Below are 23,198 nucleotides of genomic sequence, written 5' to 3' on the forward strand. Positions count from 1 at the left end.
TATCATTGCCTCCAAATATTATGTCATCCACAAATATCACAATAAGCAACAAGTCATTGTCAATTTCTTTCAAATATAAGTTACTATCTATGGTACCTTTAGAAAATCCTAACTTTCCCAAATACTTATCCAACCTCACATGCTAGGTTATAGGTGCTTGCTTTAGTCCATACAATGCCTTGTTCAACTTTCATACAATGCCTCCTTCTGTTGTTAAGGAAAATCCTTCAGCCTTCTCAATGTGAGCTTCTTCTTCAAGTTCTCCATTTAAAAATGTTGACTTCACATCCATCAGATACACTTTGAACTTCTTACTTGTTGTAGAAGCTAAGAACATCCTTACTACTTCAATTATGGCAACAAGTGCATATGTCTCTTCATAGTCTATACCTTCTTGTGATGAATATCCTTTGCATATCAACCTTGCTTTGGTTCTCACAACCTCACCTTGTTCATCCATCTTGTTCCTGAAAACCCATTTAGTTCCTATAGAATTCTTGTCTTTAGGTCTAGGAACCAATTTCCATGTCTCATTCTTCACAATCTAATCCAATTCTTCCTTCATTGCTTGAATCCAATTATCATCCTTGCATGCTTCATCTACACTCTTTGGTTCAACTTGAGAAATCAAACATAATTCTTCATGTACTATGTTTCTTGTCATAACTACTTTTTCTTTGCTTCCAATAATCTAATTAGCAGGGTGATTCTTTGTCAAATTCTTGTTAGGGGGTAGGTGTCACTAACTCAATTCTTACTTATTCTCTAGGTTTATATCTTGGTTGTTCTCCCAATTACACAAATTGAATATCATTTTGCAATCATTATTGGTCTCAAAGAAAGTTTCAACATTTTCTATGATAGGCTTAGGATTAGCTTCTTCATCATCAGAATTATAATCCAACATTCTCTCTTTAACTCCAAACTTTTCATCCACTTTAACATTTGTACATTCAACAATAGTCTTATTCCTCTGAAAAAAATGTCTATAAGCTTTGGTTTTTAATTAATAACCAAGGAGCATACATTCATCGCGTCTTTCTCAAATTATCAATGTCATCATGTCTCTTGATATAACATTTACTTCCAAAAATTTTGAAATATTTTACTAATGATGCATGTCCAAACCATAGTTCATAAGGTGTCTTGTTTGTGCCTTTTTTTATCTGTACTTTGTTCATTGTATACACTGTTGTTTTGACTACTTCTCACCAAAATGTCTTTGATACATTATGATTTTCATTGGTTCTATTGCAGACCTATTTAGTCTCTCAACAATTCCATTCTACTCAAGAGTCTTAGGAGTTGATAGCTATTTCTTAATGCCATTTACTTCACAAAAGGTGTTAGACTCATTTCAGGTAAATTCTCTAGCTCTATCAGATCTTAAACATTTAATCTTTAGTCCATAATCATTCTCAACTCTATTCTTAAACAACTTAAATTTCTCAAATGCTTCAATTTTTTTTTAAGAAACACTACCCACATTGTCCTAGTAAAGTCATCAACAATAATCATGAAGTACCTTTCACCATAGAATCCTCTTGTCTTAGTAGGACCACTCAGATTTGTATGAACAATATCCAATTTCTTTGTTATAGTGAACTTCTTGCTAGGAAATGAGCTTTTCTTTTTCTTAGCCATAACACATTCCTTGAACACAACATTAACAGGCTTCACAATATTTGGTAAATCTCTAACAAAAAATGTACTACTTGCCTTCACAATATTATCAAAATTTATATGAAAAAACCTTTTATGCTGCAACCAATTGTTATCAACTTTTGCAACCAAACATGTCATCTCTGTAAGGTTCAATTGAAAAACATTACCTCTAGATCTTGTACTACTTCCAATCAACTTACTATCTTTGCCCTTAATAATGCATGTCTATCTGTGAACCGTAATTGATATCCCTTGTCAACCAACTATCCAACACTCAATAGGCTATGCTTTAATCCATCAACAAAGTAAACATCATCTATGTTAGTCTTTCCATCAAAAGTAACAGATTGTATTCCCTTGATATGACAAGTCACATTACTACCAACTCTAACAATACCTCTATCATGACTATTAAACTTAACAAATTTATTTATATTACCAATCATATGATGTGAACAACCACTAAATATGATCTAGTCAGCTTACCTACAAAACTAAGGCTTTCTTGTCTCTAATTTCTATTTTAGGATCTTTTTCTTTTATAGCTAAAAATCCTAACTCATCATCACTTTCACTTAGAACTCTCTCATCGAACTCATCATTATCATTTGCATACAAATAATTTCTAGGCCTTCTAGACTTGAAATTATTTTTATACATTCTCTCTTTTTTAGGACACTTAGAAACATAATGAACAAATTCATTACAAGTCCAACATTTAAAGATTCTCTTATCATTGGGTTCTCTCCTTACAAGCAAGGCAAATCCTTTTTCAATCCTTTTGTCTTCCCCATATTTGGATCTATTGCTACATACAAGCATAATCTATGTTGGTTCTTGTGCTTCTTGACAAGGAAGGGAAAACACTTACTGCAATAAAAGAAATTTCTACTCTAGGCAAATTTCTAGCTAGTTTCAAGCTCACTTCTACTACTTCCAATCTTCCAAGAAGAGTTTCTCTAGTAAATTTATTAGTACAAGGTATCACTTGCTCAATCATCTATGTTGTCTTCTTGAGTGGTGGTGTCAATATTTTCAAGATCTTCCATATAATCTCATCTTCATGTTTAGATCCATTACAAGACTTAATTTCTATGATAATTTATGGTATTCTACCAACATAACTTCTTACAGATTTATCTTCCATCATCTTAGCCTCTTGAAACAAATATATCCAATTTTTTAATCCAATTCTCTTAGCATGTTTATCACCTAAAAAATGTAGGGCCCATTTGCTGTTGCACCAAAAGCCATGACTGTTAGTGAACATGGAACACCACATAATTAACCACCTGTGGGCAGGGGAGCGCATCGCATCACCCAACAATCTCCCCCTCAACGCGCATACCAGGTGCTTACGCGGGTCGGGAAGGCACCGGGGAGATTTGAACCCATGACCAGGCCAAAACCAGGCTCTCATACCAATTGTAGGGCCCATTTTCTGTTGCACCAAAAGCCATGACTGTTAGTGAACATGGAACACCACATAATTAACCACCTATGGGCAGGGGAGAGCGTCGCATCACCCAACAAAAAAATAGACTCCAAAGATTTCCAAATTTTATGAGATAAATCTAAGGATTTTACTTGATTGTATTTATTTTTAGGAAGAACTAACAATAGTACTTCTCTGGCAAGCATGTTACACATAAATAGATCTATTTCAACTTCACTGCATTTTTCAAGTTTGGTTTCTTCCACAATCTTCTTTCTATTATTTTTTATCAGCCAATATCATGGACACATGTATAGAAGATATGTCTTCATCTTCTCTTTCCAGTTGTCATAGCTAGTTAACTCCATCAAACTTAGGACTTTCTTTTTTGAAATGACCCGCCATTGATCTCCTTAAGTTGTTAAGCTTTTTCTTCAAAGACCTAATGCTCCAATACTAATTGTTAGAAAGTAAAGTCCACCAAGATAACTAAGGGGGGTGAATTAGTTATCATATCAATATAACTTTTATCAACCCTATTAAACCTTAAACATGTGAACAATATAATCAACAACCATAAGAAGATACACATACACAAGAACACCAGATATGTTAACTAGGGAAACCCTTGATCAAGGGGAAAACATTGGTGGGGATGGTACCCATAAAATGATGTACTAATATAAAAGTTCCTTATAAGAGGATGGACTTTGTTAGGAGCCAATGAAATACATTCAGTACATATCAATCCCTATTAGAAGACTTTGAATCCCTGTTAGGAGTTGTAGAAGGCAAATGGACCCACTGTCCAAATATCTTCATGGGAAATACCACTGAACTCACTCTCCAACTGGCCTTTGTATTGTTCCTTTCAGAATAATAGAAATGAAATTGATCTTCACAACTCAAACTCTTTCTTTGTCCTCTTACTATGCCAATAACATACCAAATACCTTTTCAGATCTAAATACCAGAGCTTCAAATTCACATCACACTAATCCATTTGATCACTTACATGCATTTACTAACTTCATATATCACTTTCTCAAATACACAACTATATCTTTCATCACAAGGAAAATAACTTTCCTTTATTTCATATGCTCAAAATAATTCTTTCAGTCAACCTTGCAGCTTTCACAATTAATTATAATAGGACTTCACTAAGATATTACAGTTCATTACATCTTTTCACAATTACAAAATAATGTCAACTCATGGTAATTTCAACTTTTCACATGTGTGAGCTTGAACCTTGTGCACTTATTGACATCATCATCAGGTTGTCTACTATGATTGTCTAACTTCCCTCATCATGATTCTATCAATGTTAAGATTTACAATCCAAACACCATAAACCACTTCTTAGGTACTCTACCTACACAATATCCTTTTTAAATCATGAATAACTCTCGCATGTCTTTGACTTTCTACACTCACACTTTTCCACATCATTAGGATACATTGTAGAGCATATCCTCAACTACACTTGACCTCATCATCAATACATAGTCTACACAACCTTGTTCTATGTCTGCTACTTTGTCAAACTTTACAGAAATAATATTATGTTGGTATCAATGGAAAACATAGTCATGAATGCAACATGTCAATCATGCTAACAATATCCTCAACTATTCTAGTAATGCTTAGGATGCTCTCCAAATGAATACCATTAACATTCATGCTAACACTTATACATCTCAAAGATCCAATCTAGTACAACATTTTTCTCAAGTCTTTCATCATAGAAAGCAACTTCAACAAGAGGTCTAACATTTGCACTAGAAAAAACTCTCAAAAGTCTTTCTTCATCTCGTTCAACCTCAGGTTTAGGATATCAGTCCCTATTAGAAGACTTTGAATCCCAATTAGGAGATTCTAACACTATTAGGAGTTGTAGAAGGTAGATGGACCCACTATCCAAACATCTTCATGGGCAAGACCACCAAACTCACTCTCCAACTGGCCTCTATATTGTTCCTTTCAGAATAATAGAAATGAAATTGATCTTCACAACTCAAACTCTTTCTTTGTCCTCTTACTATGCCAATAATGTACCAAATACCTTTTTAGATCTCAATACCAGAGCTTCAAATTTACATCACACTAATCCCTTTGATCACTTATATGCATTTACTAACTCTGTATATCACTTTCTTAAATACACAACTATATCTTTCATCACAAGGAAAATAACTTTCCTTTATGTCATATCCTCAAAATAATTCTTTGAGTCAGCCTTGTGGCTTTCTCGATTAATTATAATAGGACTTCATTAAGATCTTATAGTTCATTACATATTTTCATAATTATAAAATAATGTCATCTCATGGTAATTACAACTTTTCACATGTGTGACCTTGAACCTCGCACACTTGTTGACATCATCATCAAGTTGTCTTCTATGATTTTCTAACTTCACTCATCACGATTATATCCATGTTAAGATATACAATCCAAACACCATAAACCACTTCTTAGGTACTCTATCTACACATTATCCTTTTTAAATCATGAATAACTCTCGCATGTCTTTGACTTTCTGCACTCACACTTGTCTACATCATCAGGATATATTGTAGAGCATATCCTCAATTGTGTTTGACCTCATCATCAATACATAGTCTACACAACCTTGTTCTATGTCTACTACTTTTTCAAACTTTAACAAAATAATATTATGTCAGTATCAATGACAAACATAGTCTTGAATGCAATGTGTCAATCATGCTAACAATATCCTCAACTATTGTAGCAATGCTTAGGATGCTCTCCAAATGAATACCATCAACATTCATGCTAACACTTATACATCTCAAAGATCCAATCCAATACAACATTTGTCTCAAGTCTTTCATCATATAAAGCAACTTCAACAAGAGGTTTAGCATTTGCACTAGAAAAAGCTCTCAAAAGTCTTTCTTCATCCTGTTCAACCTCAGATTTAGGATATCAGTCCCTGTTAGAAGACTTTGAATCCCAGTTAGGAGATTTCAACCTTGTTAGGAGTTGTAGAAGGTAGATGAACCCACTATCCAAACATCTTCATGGGCAAGACCATCAAACTCACTCTCAAATGGCCTCTATATTGTTCCTTTCAGAATAATAGAAATGAAATTGATCTTCACAACTCAAACTCTTTCTTTTTCCTCTTACTATTCCAATAACATACCAAATACCTTTTCAGATCTCAATACTAGAGCTTCGAATTCACATCACACCGATCCCTTTGATCACTTACATGCATTTACTAACTTCATATATCACTTTCTCAAATATACAACTATATCTTTCATCACAAGGAAAATAACTTTCCTTTATGTCATATCCTCAAAATAATTCTTTGAGACAGCCTTGCAGCTTTTTCAATTAATTATAATAGGACTTCATTAAGATGTTACAATTCATTACATCTTTTCACAATTACAAAATAATGTTATCTCATGGTAATTACAACTTTTCACATGTGTGACCTTGAACCTCGTGCACTCGTTGATGTCATCATCAGGTTGTCTACTATGATTGTCTAACTACACTCATCATGATTCTATCCATGTTAAGATATACAATCCAAACACCATAAACCACTTCTTAGGTACTCTATCTACACAATATCCTTTTTAAATCATGAATAACTCTCACATGTCTTTGACTTTCTGTACTCACACTTGTACACATCATCAAGACATATTGTAGAGCATATCCTCAACTGTGCTTGACATCATCATCAATACACAGTTCATACAACCTTGTTCTATGTCTGCTACTTTATCAAACTTTACATAAGTAATATTATTTTGACATCAATGACAAACATAGTCATGAATGCAACATGTCAATCATGCTAACAATATCCTCAATTGTTCTAACAATGCTTAGGATACTCCCCAAATGAATACCATCAACATTCATGCTAACACTTATACATCTCAGACATCTAATCTAGTACAAAATTTGTCTCAAGTCTTTTATAATAGAAAGAAACTTCAACAAGAGGTCTAGCATTTGCGCTAGACAATCTTTCTTCATCTTGTTTAACCTCGGGTTTAGGATTAGGATTCAGTGTTGCCTCTTCATCATCACTAAAATCTTCAAGATTTGCACCCCTTCTCTGTGTTATCTCAATAGCTTCAAGTCTTGTTGTAATCTACCTCAACATGTCCATAATATCATTATCAACATTTCTTCTACCACACGTGATCATGGCAATAGTTCTCAAAATATTGTAACCTTCTACAAGTTATAGGTCAGATTAGATATACCACCCTACAACCAAATTCAACAAGGTTCTCCATGATCCAAGCCTCAAGAAAAAAGTATGCTCTAATACTACTTGATGCAAGGAATGGTTACCTCAATGGGAAAGAACCCCAAGCTACATATCCTTGCTAAGAGTATGTTAGCCCAAAATTTCCAGGGAAAAAACACACCAACTTTTTTTTTTTGACAATAGCGATTCTAGGTTAAATAATATTGACATTAACATGTTGCACCTAGGTTGTTTATAACTTGAGTTTTCAAGGTGCACATACTTATGGCTTTGAGGTATTTGTAAGGTCCATTAAGTGAAAAATGACTTCAATGCTTACATATTAACAAGGGGGTTTTAGGTTAAGTAACCTCTTGTCAAACCCTAATTGACATGTCATTTACACATGAAAATTACAAGTGTCAAGTGACACTATAAAATCACATTACAATGACATGTCACTAGTTACATAAATGCATTTAATCTAAGACACACATACAATTCACATTTACAAGTTAAAGCATATAACAACAAGGCTCAAATATTTCTAATGGATTCAACCTTGGCTTTACTGTGTTCACATATTTTTAGATCTTGGTTCTCTAATTAAATTCCATGGTTAATTCCCTACACACTAAACTCAAGTATTAGTAGTCCAAGGAATAATTACGTATACATATATGCAATAGATCAACATTTCATACTTGCATTCAATATTTGACATACATAATTCATCTTCAATTAATATTTCCTTTCTAAATATTACCATATGCAATACTTGCAACATTAAAACATCATGATCTACTCATCAACATCAATTCTTACTTTAAAATATACTAATTTAACATTTTGAATATAATCATGGTTCAATTTGCATCAAAACAATGATTAACTACAAGCGTATATGTTTTCCCATTAGACATATAAAGTAGGTCCTAGTCCACAACATAAGTAAAGATCATCATAATGTAATCATCATACCTCATCAATAATACGAATCACTGTCTAATGAAATATCAAAGTGTATCAAAACATTGAATCATAAGGTTTCAAAAAATGAATATATCATTATGCTATGATGGGTTGGGGTGAGGCCTCACATCCTCCCCCTAGGCATGAACTTCCTCCTAGAGTTCAAGAAAAAAGTATAGGTATTGTGATCTCACCTTTTCTACATCCTCTCATGAAGTCGTGACCTCATCATAACAATCCCAGTGGACCCTAACCTAGTCGAAATCTCTACCTTGAAGTGTTAGGGTCTGTTGGGCCAAATTGTGAATGGGCTCCAACACTAGTTGTCCGTTTGACTCCACCTGCAAGGCACCCCAATCTATAAGGTGAGACTCGTCATAAATATACTTTCACAACATGGAAACATAAAATACATCATGGATGTATGACATACTAGGTAGAAAGCCTAGATGATAGGCAACTGGTCATATCTGCTACAAAATCTCAAAAGGTCCAACAAAATGAGGCACCAACTTAGAGTCTTTTCCATAATGGATCAAACTCTTGTGCATTTGCACTCTCAAGAAGGCTCTATCTCCAACCATATACTATCTATCAACCCTCTTTGCATCTGCATAATTATTTTGTCTATCCCAAGCCTCTCTAAGGCTCTACTTAATCAGTACCACTTGTTGTTCCATATCCTTGACTAACTGAGTTCCAATAGATACCCTATCTTTGATCATGTCCCAACTCCATACACATGGAAGCTTAATCAATTGCACAACAAGGAATATGAGGCCATATACAATAATTCAATAGGTGTAATCATTTAACTTCATATAATAAAACAAAAAAATGCCCAACTATAAGGCCTTCTGGATTGCATCCTTTACAGAATAAGAATTATAATATAGAGACCAAGCTCGCATCTTTTATCTCCAAATCTAAATCTTGTATCTCAATCTCTACCTTCCTACATCTTTCAAAGTTTCTTATATAGCTAGCTAAGCCACAATTTGGTTGGCCAAGCATTTAATTCCTTTATAGGTTCAATCTTGGAGGAATAAACCAAAACCCAAGCAAAGGACAACATACACACATTGAAGGATGGGTCCACACAGTGGTTAGGAGTTAGTTCCCAACTACGTTAGATGTCACTTCATCCCCAAAAACTACATGAATAGTAACATGTATCATTGGATTCAAAATGTAGGAAAAAAGGATTGCAAAGAATGACATAGAACTCAAATAAAAACAAACATCATAGTGCACACACTTAGGACAAGGATCTAGAATAGATCATTGACATGATGAGAGCTATGCACAACCTAAAACCAAGAGTAGTAATGACTACTTTTCAAATATCATATAAGTACATAAAAAATATATATTTTTTTGGTTTGTGCAAGATTTCTTATTAACCTAAGATGCTCATGCATTAGGAAGATTAGTGCTAACCAAGTGATAAAAGAGCACTAATGTAAGCCAACCTCTAGTGGTGATAGAATTATAGAAAAGAGGAAAAAGTCCTTAAAATCTTCGATGTAGCAAGAGCTATGAAATGAAATTATAATGCTAGCTTTAGGAAGTAGATATGCTAAAGTAAAGGAGGTAAATAGAAAATTCACCTTAAGAATCAAGGACTTTGAATCTGATTTTCTAATGTTTGTGCAAGTCCAATAAAAAACAATTTAAGCTCTAGATGTGAAATTGTGAGATCTCTAAAACCCAAAAGTTGTTCGATTATTTGGAAGAATTGAATTCTCTTACCAGGGATAGATTTTCCCCAAGCACGGAAGAAATATAGCCCTAATCAATAATGTTCAAACCTAAATCTGATTTCTCTCTTCTGAAGTTCCACAAAAAGGGTATCTGAATTGAAAACTTGTGTGCCTTTTTTTGATCTACAATCTACAAAAAAATGGTTTTTGTTTTTTTATTGGAGGTTTGCCTTAGTCAAATCCCAATCTATAAATTAACCTTGAATTATAATAATTGAAATGTTGAAATGTAAAGTAAATGCACAAATTTAACTTAGAATAGTAGGATCGCTCAAATTGAATGCAATTAACTCACTTTGCGAATTGAAATGGATCAAGAGGAATGAATACAAATGGATGTAGAAGATGAGGACCTTGAATGTTAGATAAACTCTTGAATGGATTTCTTGAATGCTTGAAACCTTGAGTGCTTGAGTGCAAGTGTGTATAAATAAGTGATAATGCTTGTGGATTTCTTGAACATGTGAATGATAGATGTGAAATAGAGAAAATGGATGGGTTTATAAAGGGGTTAGAATTAAGTTTCTTCCATAGGTTGTCTAAGGTTAAAAATTAGCACCTTGGATTTGGACACAAGACCCAATAAGTGGACCTAAGATAGGGCCCAAGTAGGGACATATTGCATCTATGATTAGCCTAGTAGGGATACATTGCATCCCTAATTGAGAAGGGACGCACTACATCCCTGCTAACCAGGCCCCATAATCTTTGTGATTCCCTTGAGTTTTCAAATTAGGTTTTGGATCCTTGAAATCAAGTACAAAATTTAAGATATGACTATTATAATGTAGAAAATAGGTTTCGAGTGATTGGATGAAGGAAAGGGAGGAATAAGGTGGTTAGATCTTACCTTGAGCTTTACCCTATGAAAATAGGAGCATTAAAGAGGATCTATTAGGTCCTACACTAATTTTTCCTAGGAGAAAAGGGAAGAAAGGGGAAGAAAGGAGTAGAGATGAAAAAAAATGATGATCTCACATTAAATAGGTGCTAAACCATCATTAAATTGAAGTGCTTCCAATTTAAGATGGTACATTTAGCCCCCACTTTAGCAAGAATGTGGACTCAATCCAAACTCTAGATAAAGTAGAGCACAAGACATAAGATAATCTCATTATAATCAAGGAGACAAAGAATTCATCAAGCACCCAAGGGATTGAGTCCTTGTCAACTCCAATATCATATATTGTTTGCATATATGATTTTTTTGAAGTGTCCTAGGGGCTGACATCTACCTTATGATGTCACGTTCTTCACAATATCTCACAAACTCCTATGAGGTGAATTCACCTCCCTTGTTTGATCTTAAACACTTTAATGTTTTACTAGCCTCTCTTTCCACTCTAGCTTTGAAACAAATGAACATATGCAAAGCCTTTAACTTTTCCTTTAGATAAATAACCTACATCATCTTAGAAAAATCATCTATGAACAACATGATGTATCTAACACCTGATACACTCTTAGTCCTGATAGGACCACATAGGTCATAGTGCATTATTTCTACTATTTTTTTTAGAAGAAAATGATTTGCTAAAAAACCTAGAACTGGCTAACTTACCTAGTTGACAATCCTTACACATAGCATTATCTAATTTTATTATTAGAGGCAAGCCTCTCACACACTTCTTTCTTCCTACCTTAACAATGTTGTCAAAGTTTACATGGCATCTCCTTTTATGTCAAATCTAGCTTTGTTTAGACTTAGCTACAAAGCATCTATTTGTAGTAGAGTTGAAATAAAATAGATTTCCTTTTCCTTGCTCTTTTGTAGCCAACAATTTACCTGCCTTGTCTGGAATTTTGCAAGACCATTTGTAAAACTCAAACCTATAAGCCTTATTACACAATTAAGGCATGCTTAATAGGTTATATTTCAATCCTTCCACTAAATACACATCTTGACATCTTATGGAATCATTTAGGGATTTGGAACCCTTACCTATTACTACACATAGAGCTTCGTTGTCAAATCTTACCGTTCTACCATCATATTCCTCAATTTTGTAGAACTTTCTATAGTCTTCTGTCATATGGTAAAAGTAGCCACTATCTATGATCTAATCTTTGTTGCAGCTAGTGCTTGATACTAGGTCTCTCTCCACTCATTCTTCATTTAACACCATGAAGGCTATCTCCTCCTCATCATCATCAAAATAGGTTGACTCCTCATCAGTCACACCTTCCTCTGCAAGATAACAATGCTTCTTACCTTTTGTTTTTGAAGCTTTTTCACTTCTTTCTATTTTCCTTTTTGTCTGGTTTAGAATATCTTGCAACTATATGTCCTACTTTCCTACAATTAAAACATTTGAAAGGAAGCTTATATTTTTACTTCCCTTTTCCCTGTGACAATCTTCTTGCTAGTAGAGCATCTAGCTCCTCCTATTGGTCTTCTTCAACAAAGAGCCTCTCAAGGTCTCTAATAGATCTAGAAGTGCTCTCCACCTCTTTTCCTCTTCTAGATGCAATGCATACAACAAAAGCTTTGAATGCAACCTCTCCCTTTTGAAGGTTATCATCAAATTTCCTTAATTCAAAAGTAGTTATCTTTCCTATCAAGGCATTGAGATAAATTTCACCTTTCTCTAGTGATCTTCACTCCCAAATGATTGAGACCCTTACAAAATGTTGAGGTTGTAGCATCCTCAATATTATGCTCTAAATCATCCTCACCTAGTCTCCCACCAACTCCTCTTATGCCAACCACTACATATTTTATCCCTTTTTCTATATTGCTCAATATTTTCTCCTTCCTACATCCTCATGTCATCATATTTCCCTCTCAATCTATTTGCCTTCTCGTTTTGGTCATGTTGGTATACTCCATAGATAGCATTTACCTTTGCCCATATTTCATATGCTATTTCAAGGTCTTCTACATCAACATACCAAAGATATGAGAGAGTACTTACAAGAGCATCTGTGGTAACAACATGGATATTCTTCTCCTTTGTTTTATATGCATCAAGTGGTGGTGTTGGATGGATGTATTTGGTTTCAACATTCTTCTAGTATGTTCTCTCAATGTGTTGAGACGTAACTTCATTTTTCCACACCATAGGACATAACTTTTCTTAGAAAACTTTGGTTTTTCCCTCGTCATTATTGTGACCTTTCCTTCAAGTTGTTAAACTCCTATCTTCAAAGGACCTAAGCTTTGATGCCAATTGTTGGTTCACAATCTAGTTACAATGAAAGGAGGTGAATCTATATAATATAGGAAAATTTCAAATGATTTCTTTTTACCTATTTGCTAATACATTTAACTATTTTCTAACCAGTTACTGTATAATCAAAATGCAATCAAGACAAACAAAAGTAACATCCTATAACACAGATTTATCTCATGGAAACCCAATTAGGGTGAAAACCACAATGTGTGATTTAATGTTCATGAAGCTTGCACTCTTATAGAGTGTGCCTAATCAAGAGTTTATCATTGTTAAAAGATTATAAAGACACTTTCAAGTGCCACCCAATTAAGGGATTTAGTAGAGATATGTTGAAGTCTTTACCTAGTAAAAGGTAGCCTAGTTAAAGGACTTAAAGCACAAATGAATGTGTCACCTGTTAGACTCCACCCTTAATGAGAATTACCATTGTAATTATAAGAGAACTAAAGAATGGGTGACCTATTATAAATAGCTACATGACTTATCTTGATTGAGATCACTCATGTGCTCATTGACCTATCTACAACTTTCTCTACACTTCTTAAGCTCTGCAACTCAGAAATAGTTGCTTGCATGCTTGGCTCCTCTCATCTATAGCACTTAAGTACTTTGTGTTCATGACTCACATTCTTTATTGAACATACTCAACTTCTATACTTTTCCTTCACCTTCTTCTTTCCTATTTTCATTGGTGTTGCACTCAACCTAGTTTTATGGTGTTTGCTCCACAATATGCAACCCACACTTGTTCATAAAGAGATGAACGACTATATCCCTTGATTTATCATCCTTTAACCCTAAATCATGAATTCAAATTTTTGAATTCAACTACCTCTATCATCTATCATTTTCAAAGGTAACATATGTCAAGTGTATTTTCTTGACATGGAAGGTCATGAGATCTTTGTGATCCTTGTCTTCTCATTGGGAAGAATTCAAATTTGGATTCCCCACCCATCTTCTCATTGACGATTGATGTGACAACTCCATCATCCTTTGAGATGTCACATTAACTTCATCCACTTAGTGATGTGTCCAGTTATAGGTATCTTGTCTCTATCCTCTGATTTGAAGACTTCTCTTTAACCTATCTAAGAAACTACTAGTCTCCTTATCTTGTCCTCTAATTTTCATGTCTTGGCTCCTTTCTTGCAGCCAACCTATACTTAGCACAAACTATATAAGTATGATAATGAAGACCACTTAACTTCATTGATCATTTTTTGTTATACTCTAATATTGTTCGTGAGGCTAGGATGAATTCGTGTCCTCTTCTTATCTCACTAGTTACCATTTATAAACTGGTATGCACTTTAATCTCATGTTGACATCAATGACAACATTTTCTCTGACATGTCTCACCAGTAAGCTCCATTGATCATATAACTAGACTCTTTTCAATTAGTTATTCCAACACTATTCTGTGAAAACCTCACAATAGAAAGTAGGTTGATAATGTGGGTGGTTTCTACAAGAAGGAACACCAACAACTCCAAGATTTGTGTGATTTTTTTTTCCCCATTTTTGTTATAAAGATGGGATGAATAATTATTTTTAATGGAAATTATCTAGGATCAATCAACACAACCCAACTTATTATAAATTTAGATCTTTAAGAGTCACAACAAATGAAATCTCATTTTGATATAAAAAGGAAGAATCTCTCTTTTCATTCTATTAGAATGAAATCTCATTTGTTACACAAATCTAAATATTGAAAACTAAGACACAAATCAAGGCTTGTGGACTTAATGTATCTAATAAACTTAAATTGATTGTGATAAAGACTAATTATCTTTCATAGTAGTGAACAATTTCAATTACACAAATTGCCCCTTAAATATTTAAGGTAAGTAATGCAAAAAATAAGGTGAACCCTAATGGAATTACGAATTCGTATTGTGGAAGATGTCATAAGAGTTTCCTTAAGTATAAATATAAATACATGTTTCAATTTAAAGGGCAAGGACATGTTGGTTTTACTTGGGATACTTTTTTTCAAGTAACAAGAGAATAAATTATGTGTATGATGAAGAAGGATTAAACATACTAGTAGTTTCATGCTTTTGTCCTTGCAAGGATGAGTCAATAGGTGTTTAATAATTAGAAAAATATATAATTTAATGTCAATAAATTAAATTATAAGTAATTTTCCATTTAAGTAAATTAAAATATAAAACATATTATCAAGAGACTGAAAATGTTATTTATTTTTATTTAATTAATGATATATGAATAAAATGATAATCTAAACAAATTTTTACATAAAATGTCAATTATGAAAAATTAATAGGAAAGTAATATGAAATAATAGCACGAATAAAAGAGAAAATATTAATCTAAAATAATTATAAAGACTAAAAACTAAACTAATTTAAAAAACTAAAAATTAAACTAATCTATAAAATAAACTAAAGTAATTTTGGAAATGAAAAAAAATCAATTTAAAAAATCAAAATTACAGGAAAATAACATGAAAAAAATGACATGGATAAAATAAAATAATAAACAATTAATAGATTTAACAGCATTCATTTGTTGACTGCTTCTCAAAATGGGGTTTTTATCCGTAATGACAAAGGGGAAGGGATCAAAATGTTAAGGCTTCAAAGTGTAATGAGTGATGATCATTCAATAAACAATGAATGATGAGTTTCAATACCAAGGCTAGGTTACCAGGGTGCCCTTCTTGGAATACCTCCCTAAAAATTTGGTCCTGGGTTCCAACTACTAGGAGGAATGGTGGAAGTAGGGAGAAGTTTTACTCTTTTTCTTGAAACTAACAAGACATATTTCAGCTGCCAAAAAACTTCAACTTCAAACAAATCAAAAAGAAGTTTTGGAGACCAAAAGAGGTGAGCTTTATTCCTTAAACCAATAAGGAGGGGAGTTGTGTTCCTAAAACCAACAAGGAAGTAAGTAATGAAGTTCATGTTAGGGCTTCTTTGTTGTTGATTGATAATCCTCAATGGATGGAGTCCATAAACCGATTGCAAGATAGGGCTTTTTTATGAAATGGCTAGGGCCTTGGCTATCTATAGAAAACTTATAGATATGGATTTATGAACATTGGGGCAAACAAATAGAACTAGAAACTCTTAGAAATGAATTCAAAATGGTGATATGTCAATCAAATATTTTCAAATAGTGGATCCTTAATGGTGGTCCTTATATGTTATATGGTAAGGGTATTTATGTATGTGATTGGAGGCCTAACTTCAGTCTTGATAATGAAAAAATTAAGAAAATTTTTGTTTGGTTGAAGCTGAAGAATTTGGCATGGGAACACAAGGCTATTGAAAACAATTTGGGAGTCTACCTATAGTCTGAGGAGGAAATTGATCTTAATGACTTTTATATACTCCAAGTTGTTAGTCAAAATAAAAGATTGCTACAAGATACCATACTATGTAGTTTTGGGTTCGGCTTATGAAGAATGGTGGTTGGTATAAGTAAAGTGTATTGATAGTGAGACAAGCTTGGCAAATGTAGATGATTGGATAAAAGGACTAGCTACAAATAAACATTTGGATTTGATTAAGGAAGTGGAAGGGCTTCTTGATTCCACCACTTCTTGGTCTATTCAATATGAGGAAAATATGGTTTGTAGCTGAGATACAATTTGCAATCAGATGTCTTTCAATGGGGATAAGGTTTTGATTGATCTTGAGGATCAAGAAAATGGAGTTGTTTTGGTCTCTTGGCTTGGTATTTATGATAGCTATGATTATATATAGATAACTAAGGATTTGCTAGAGTAAAAGGTTTAACTTAATTGGTTTATTAAGTTACCTTTTGTGCCTTCTTAAGATTTCACTTTATGTATTATTCACATTTAATAATTATATTAATTATTAAATGTTTACCTTTTAGGGTTTCCCTTTTAGGTTTTGGTCCTCTTTTATAAGGATTGATCTTTTTTTATTATGTAATCCAATTCTATTATATGTGAAATAGATCTTTTGTATTTTTAGAGCCATCTTCTTGCCTTTTTCTCTATTCTTCCTTGTGATAGTGTATTTTGGATATGTATTCTTTGAGTTCTATGAAGTTGTATTTCTCAACTTCTACATGCTACCAAATCTTTGACCTGCTACAACCTATTCTTGTTTTTGAAGAATTTTGGAGCTTCAAGGGTTTGATGGTTTCATAGGTTTTTTTTTATTGGATCTGGAGGTGAGCCTTTTTTCAGAGCACCTTGGGTCCAAATGACCTCATAGTTGGATTCATAATTCAAAAAAACCTCCATTTTCATATAAAATATGTCCAATTTGGTCACAGTTGAAATATGATGGCCTTGGGAACAAAAATCAAGGCAATGATTTATTTTTATCAAAAATAAATTATTTTTTTGGTGCAACCGTTTTTGTGAAAAAGTTTTCTAATAATAAAAGTAAAAAAAAAAGATCACTTTTAAAAAGTGCATACACATGCATTTATTAAAAAGGTGTTTTTTTTAGAAAAAAGAGGCAATGACACTTTTAAAGGGAGCAGGCCCTTTGTACCATTGTGGGCCCCAAATCATGGAGGGGTGAAGGATATTGGTTTTTCAAGAATGGGTTCTAATTTTATTAGGATTGTCTTCAGGGAGGAGGATGGATGGGTTAGATAGACAAGGAACTCCCTTATTGCTCTAAATTCTTTGGAAGACAGGTTGTTCACCTCAAAAAAAAATAAGAAGACTACTATGGGTAGATGTTGCAAACCAGATCAAAATGAGGAGGTTTTCAAGATGCTAGAATCTTACAATAGAGCCCCTTTAGAGGTTGAAAATGGGGACCATGAAATCAGTAAAAATATCTAGATATCCCCAATAAGAAATTTTGAGAACTCTACGGATGACCTACGGGACAACAAGAGTAATAGTTTGAATATAGAATCAAATTATGAGACTCATGATGAGGGTGATTAACAAGAGGAATTTGGTCTATAGGACCAGCTAAATGTAGTGGAGGGAAGGACAATACGTAGACCCCTTCATAGGTTCAAAACCTAATGTCAAGGAGAAGAAGAAGCAAGGTCCAAAATTAGTAAGGGTAAAACTTTCTCTAGTTGGAAATGCAACAGACCAGACAAAATTGCTAAGATTGGGAAGATGTTATACGTCTTCCTAATGACATTGAAGATCCTTATGTGGAATGTCAGGGGCTACAATGCTCTTGACAAACATTGTTTAGTCAAGTGTTGTCTTGATAAAACTCAATGAAATTTAATATTTCTTCAAGAAACCAAGTTGAGGAATGGTGACAAGTTGTAGTTTGTGAGAAAGTTTGGTATGTGGGGGTATGTTTTTGTGGATGGGAAAGGGGCATCTAAGGGAATGATAACTTTATGGAAGGAAGTTGTGATGAAAGTAGATTTAACTAACTCAAGAAGTAATCAATAGTTGGTTGAAGTCCTCTCCTTTCAACTTAGGATGAAACTTTATGCCATTAATGTTTAGGGCCCTTGAAATCAAACCTTGAAAAAGAATTTTTGGACTTCTTTATTTATGAAGATGAACAATATTAAAGATATATTGATCATTCTTGGAGGAGTGTAAGAATTTGACTTAGGCCAGAATTCACCCAAGAACTAAAGAACTCAACACAAGCACACAATAGACCAAAATAGACAGAGTATAATTGGAATGACGATATTCATTCAATATGACAGCTTAGCCAACTTGAGAGTACACTAGGAGTGCCTATATATAAAGGCCTTAGGAGAGCTTCTAGAATGCATAGAAGTCAGCATCATGATATGTCATACAACCAGGCACATGTCCACCAGATATGGGTTATCCTGCATTGAGCACGAGATTAAATGCGATGATGTGAGGATAAGCCTACAATGGTGTAGCATACAAATCAGTGGTGTAGACAACATGTGCTAAATGAGAAGTGCAGATAATTGTGTTGTCAACATGACAACTCAGTGAATGATGCATACTCCTGTGTTGTAGACACCATGTGCATAATTAGAGTTGCATAACTCAATGAGAGTACACAAACTCCTAAGTGTCTCACCTAAAATAATAATTAAATAATGCATTAACCTAAGTAAACTTAAGTAAGTGTAATAAGTAAATACTTATTTACACCAACACCCCCCCTTAAGTGTAACTTAGGGGAATGCCCTTAAGTTTATGAAATCTAGGATGCAATGAAAGATGGGTCCTAGCTACTAGGCCATGTTAGGTACCCATGTACATAATGCAAATGCAATCTCTCATAAAGTGGGGAAAGAGGGAAAACCTCATGGGAAAAACCCTCCCACAAAAAGAGAGATAAAGGGGATGCATGGATGGATGGAGTAATCAAGACCCCCCCCATTACGACATACATCCAGTATATACATAGGAGAATGATGAGAAGAGGAAGAGAAATAGGATGGGCTCCCCCCCCCCAAAGATGTTGAATAGTGACTGCTTCGATGAAGAAACTGATCCAAGACTGCAGAATGGTGCTCCTCCCCTTAGGAAGAAACAATGCCAAGGGCACAAATGAGATGCTCCCACTGTGTGTGGAAAGAATCCCATGGATAAGTGATGTCTCTAAAACCTGCTCATCTGGCTAAAGAACTTGTCCCAAAGAACTGTCTATCTCTGCAACTGATGAAGAACCTTGCTACAACTACTGATCATAAGTATCCACAATCACTTCAACCTATGAGGATCGATCATGTAGAGAATGAAAAAGAGAGTCAGATAGAACCCTCGTGACAACTAAAGAAGGTAATTCTGCATCAAGAAGAAGAGGCAGATCATCAATACTATCTCCTAAATCTATCACTAAACCTATATCTAGAAGATTGAATGTACCCTGCTATTTTGGACCTATCACTATGGCGATGTATGCATGCAGACTGAACTAAGGTAGTGACCTGTCACTGCAACTGTCGATAGAACCCCACGTGTCTGACTCTATTGAAGTACTATCACTGAAATCACTATCAGTTTCCACACTGTATGATGTGCGGAGAGGAGTAGAGGACAAAATTGGTGAACTTTCCTCAAAATGTACATCCTTCTCCACAAAAATTTGATGTGTCTCTGGATCTAGAAGTCTGTATGCCTTCACACTGTCTTCATAACCAATGAAAGTACAAGGCAGAGATGATTATGCCTTGCATCCCCTAGAAGATATCTTTGCCCATGCAAGATAACGGAAGACTCTGAAGTGTGTCACAATAGGTTTTCTACCATACCATGCCTCAAAAGGAGTTTTTCCATCTAAGGCTGGATGAGGAGAATGATTAAGAATGTGAGTGACACTTGAGATTGCTTCGACTTGTAATGATGGATCTAGAGACTTGGCATGAATCATGCAACTTGCCATAGACTTAAGAGTTTGTATCCTCAAAGCTGCAATATCTATCTTATGTGGACTGAATGCTGCCAGAGTTTGAAGATCAATTCCCTCATGTCTGCAAAAGTCCATAAGTCTTCTGTTCACATACATGTTACCATTGTCCATTCGGAGTACTTTGATGGCCTTCCTAGATTTTCATTCTACATGAGCCTTGAAGTCTAGAAATTTGTCCAACACTTCATTCTTGTTATGCAGAAAGTAGACCCAAGTGAACCTTGAAAAGTCATCAACAAAAGTGAGTATGTAGCTTCCCTGGCTAAATGCAAAAGGAACTGCTAATACCATGTGAACCATCTATAGAACACCTATTGCTCTAGAAGACTTCCCTCTTTGTAACTTCCCCTCTAGATGCATATCCACTGAATCTGTTGAACACTTACCCTTAGAAAAGTTGATTTGAGGTAGACCTTTCACCATTTGGTATGTGCAAAGTTGTTGAAGCTAGTAGAAGTCAAGATGACCATACTGCTCACGCCATAATTGCATGTTTGAATGTGATTGAGATAACAAGGCTTTTGAAGGAGACTTGGGCACAAAATGAGAGAAAGAGTACAACCTCTTGTTATGATTCACTTTCCCCACTACAAACAAGGAATTATCTTTAAGACTGTGCACTTTTACTGAGTCTGGAAGGAACTCAACTCTATGTCCATCTCCAAGGTGAGTGATTTGGTAGATTGATAGAAGATTTGAACTTAGGTTTGGAACATAGAGAACCTCTTAAAACTCTCCATTTTCCATCTCCACATTTCCTTTCCCTTCAACTTCCATTTTGTTATCATTCACCATGAAGATGTGCGGTACCTTTGAGTGATTCAATGAAGAAAAATCCTCTCTTGAAGAACCCATGTGATAAGAGGCACCTGAGTCAAATATCCATTCCTTTGAAGAGTTTGAATTTGCCATAAGTGCTTGCCCTTTGCCCTTGGAATCTAAAGACAATCCTTTGTCCTTATAAGCATTAGGCAATGGAACATTATGTTTCTTCATGATGTTGGTCAACTCATAAATATTTTTGAGATAACACTCATGCTCTTCATGACCTAATTTCTTGCAATAAGCACACTTCTTCTTCTCCTTATTGTTGTCCCCTTTCTTGTTGGAATTTGAGGACTTGCCTTGTTGATTGGATTGTGGTGTTGTCTTTTCTGCATCCTCAGATTTTCTCTTCCATTTCTTCTTACCCTTTCCTTTATTTGAAGACTGTGCAACTGAATGTTGACAACCCTCATTGTTGGCCACCAATGCTTTGGACTAAGGTGATTTGAGAATCCCCATTGACTTCAACTTCTTTTCTTCATCATCCAATAGTTTAGCATATTCATCAAAAGTGACTTTCTTATAGGTAGACCCTAAGGTAGTCTTTGAGGTGTTAAAAGAAGATACAAATGTGGAATACTTCGATGGCAACTTGTTATGTATGAGATAGATCAGTCTATCATCTTTGATAGAACTCCCACAATCAGTAAGCTTTGTCCTTAGTTCATTCACCTTGATGATGAAATCTTGGATGGAGTCATATGACTTAGGATCTAAGGAAACAAGCTCATCTTTAATTTTGAACACATCCTCTTCAGACACTTTACTATATAGGCTTTTGAGGGTATCCCAAGCTTCCTTGGATGTAGTACAATTTTTGATTTGATACATGATCTTATCATCAACCCCCAAACATATATCACCTAGGGCTTTCGTATCCATTGTTACCTAATCTAAAATTTCACTTGCTGATACATTATCACCTACTGGTTTAGAAAGAGTACCATCTACATATTGTGAAACTCCATTATGCGTTAAGTGATACCACATTTTTATTGAACACTTAGCATAGTTATGAGGAGTTAATTTAGGAGATTAAAGTTGCCCATAATGCAGAAAATGAAAAAAAGGTGCAGAAAAGAGAGAACACAACACCAAGAACACCCCCCCCCCCCTTTCACTAAATCAAGAAACCCCCCCTAAAATAGATGCTTTGGGAACTTTATTAGTAGTGTGATTACAATGGGCCACTGGCCAATTTTTGCCTTTATGGACTTCTGATTTTGTTTGTTACAACCTTTTTATGGAGTACAAATCTGAAACTTTACAAAGTGCTACAATTCTGAAGCATTACAAAGCAAAGAAAGGCCCTATTGCTGAAAGTGACACTTTTGTCCACACAACTCTAGAATCTAATAGCAGATCCAAAAAGTAGACAAAAAAATACACACTTTCAAAAAAAATAGAACCTATTTTCGACTCCAGATGTGCCCGTATAGAGCATTTGAAGTTGCAAAATGCAAGATTATGCAAGTACAATCACCAAAAAATGCAATTTCTAAACAATCCATGCACCAAAATTAGAAAATAGCTACACTACTAAAAAATTAAGAAAATTCTACCTAATTTCAAAAAAAATTGCACCTAATGTGGAGTCTGGATGTCCGAGTTATGGCCTCTTGAAGCCGGACTACAAAAACCATAATCAATTTGGAGAGGGGTTGCATCAGCGAATCACAGGGTTAAATTTGACATTCATATAGCCATCACAATAGCTGTAATTTTCCCAAAAATGACATCCAGATGGGTGTCAAATTTAAGATA

The sequence above is a fragment of the Cupressus sempervirens genome, chromosome 10, assembly GCF_028749045.1.
Source record: "Cupressus sempervirens isolate cs-2001-9-10 chromosome 10, ASM2874904v1, whole genome shotgun sequence".
Classification (NCBI taxonomy): domain Eukaryota; kingdom Viridiplantae; phylum Streptophyta; class Pinopsida; order Cupressales; family Cupressaceae; genus Cupressus; species Cupressus sempervirens.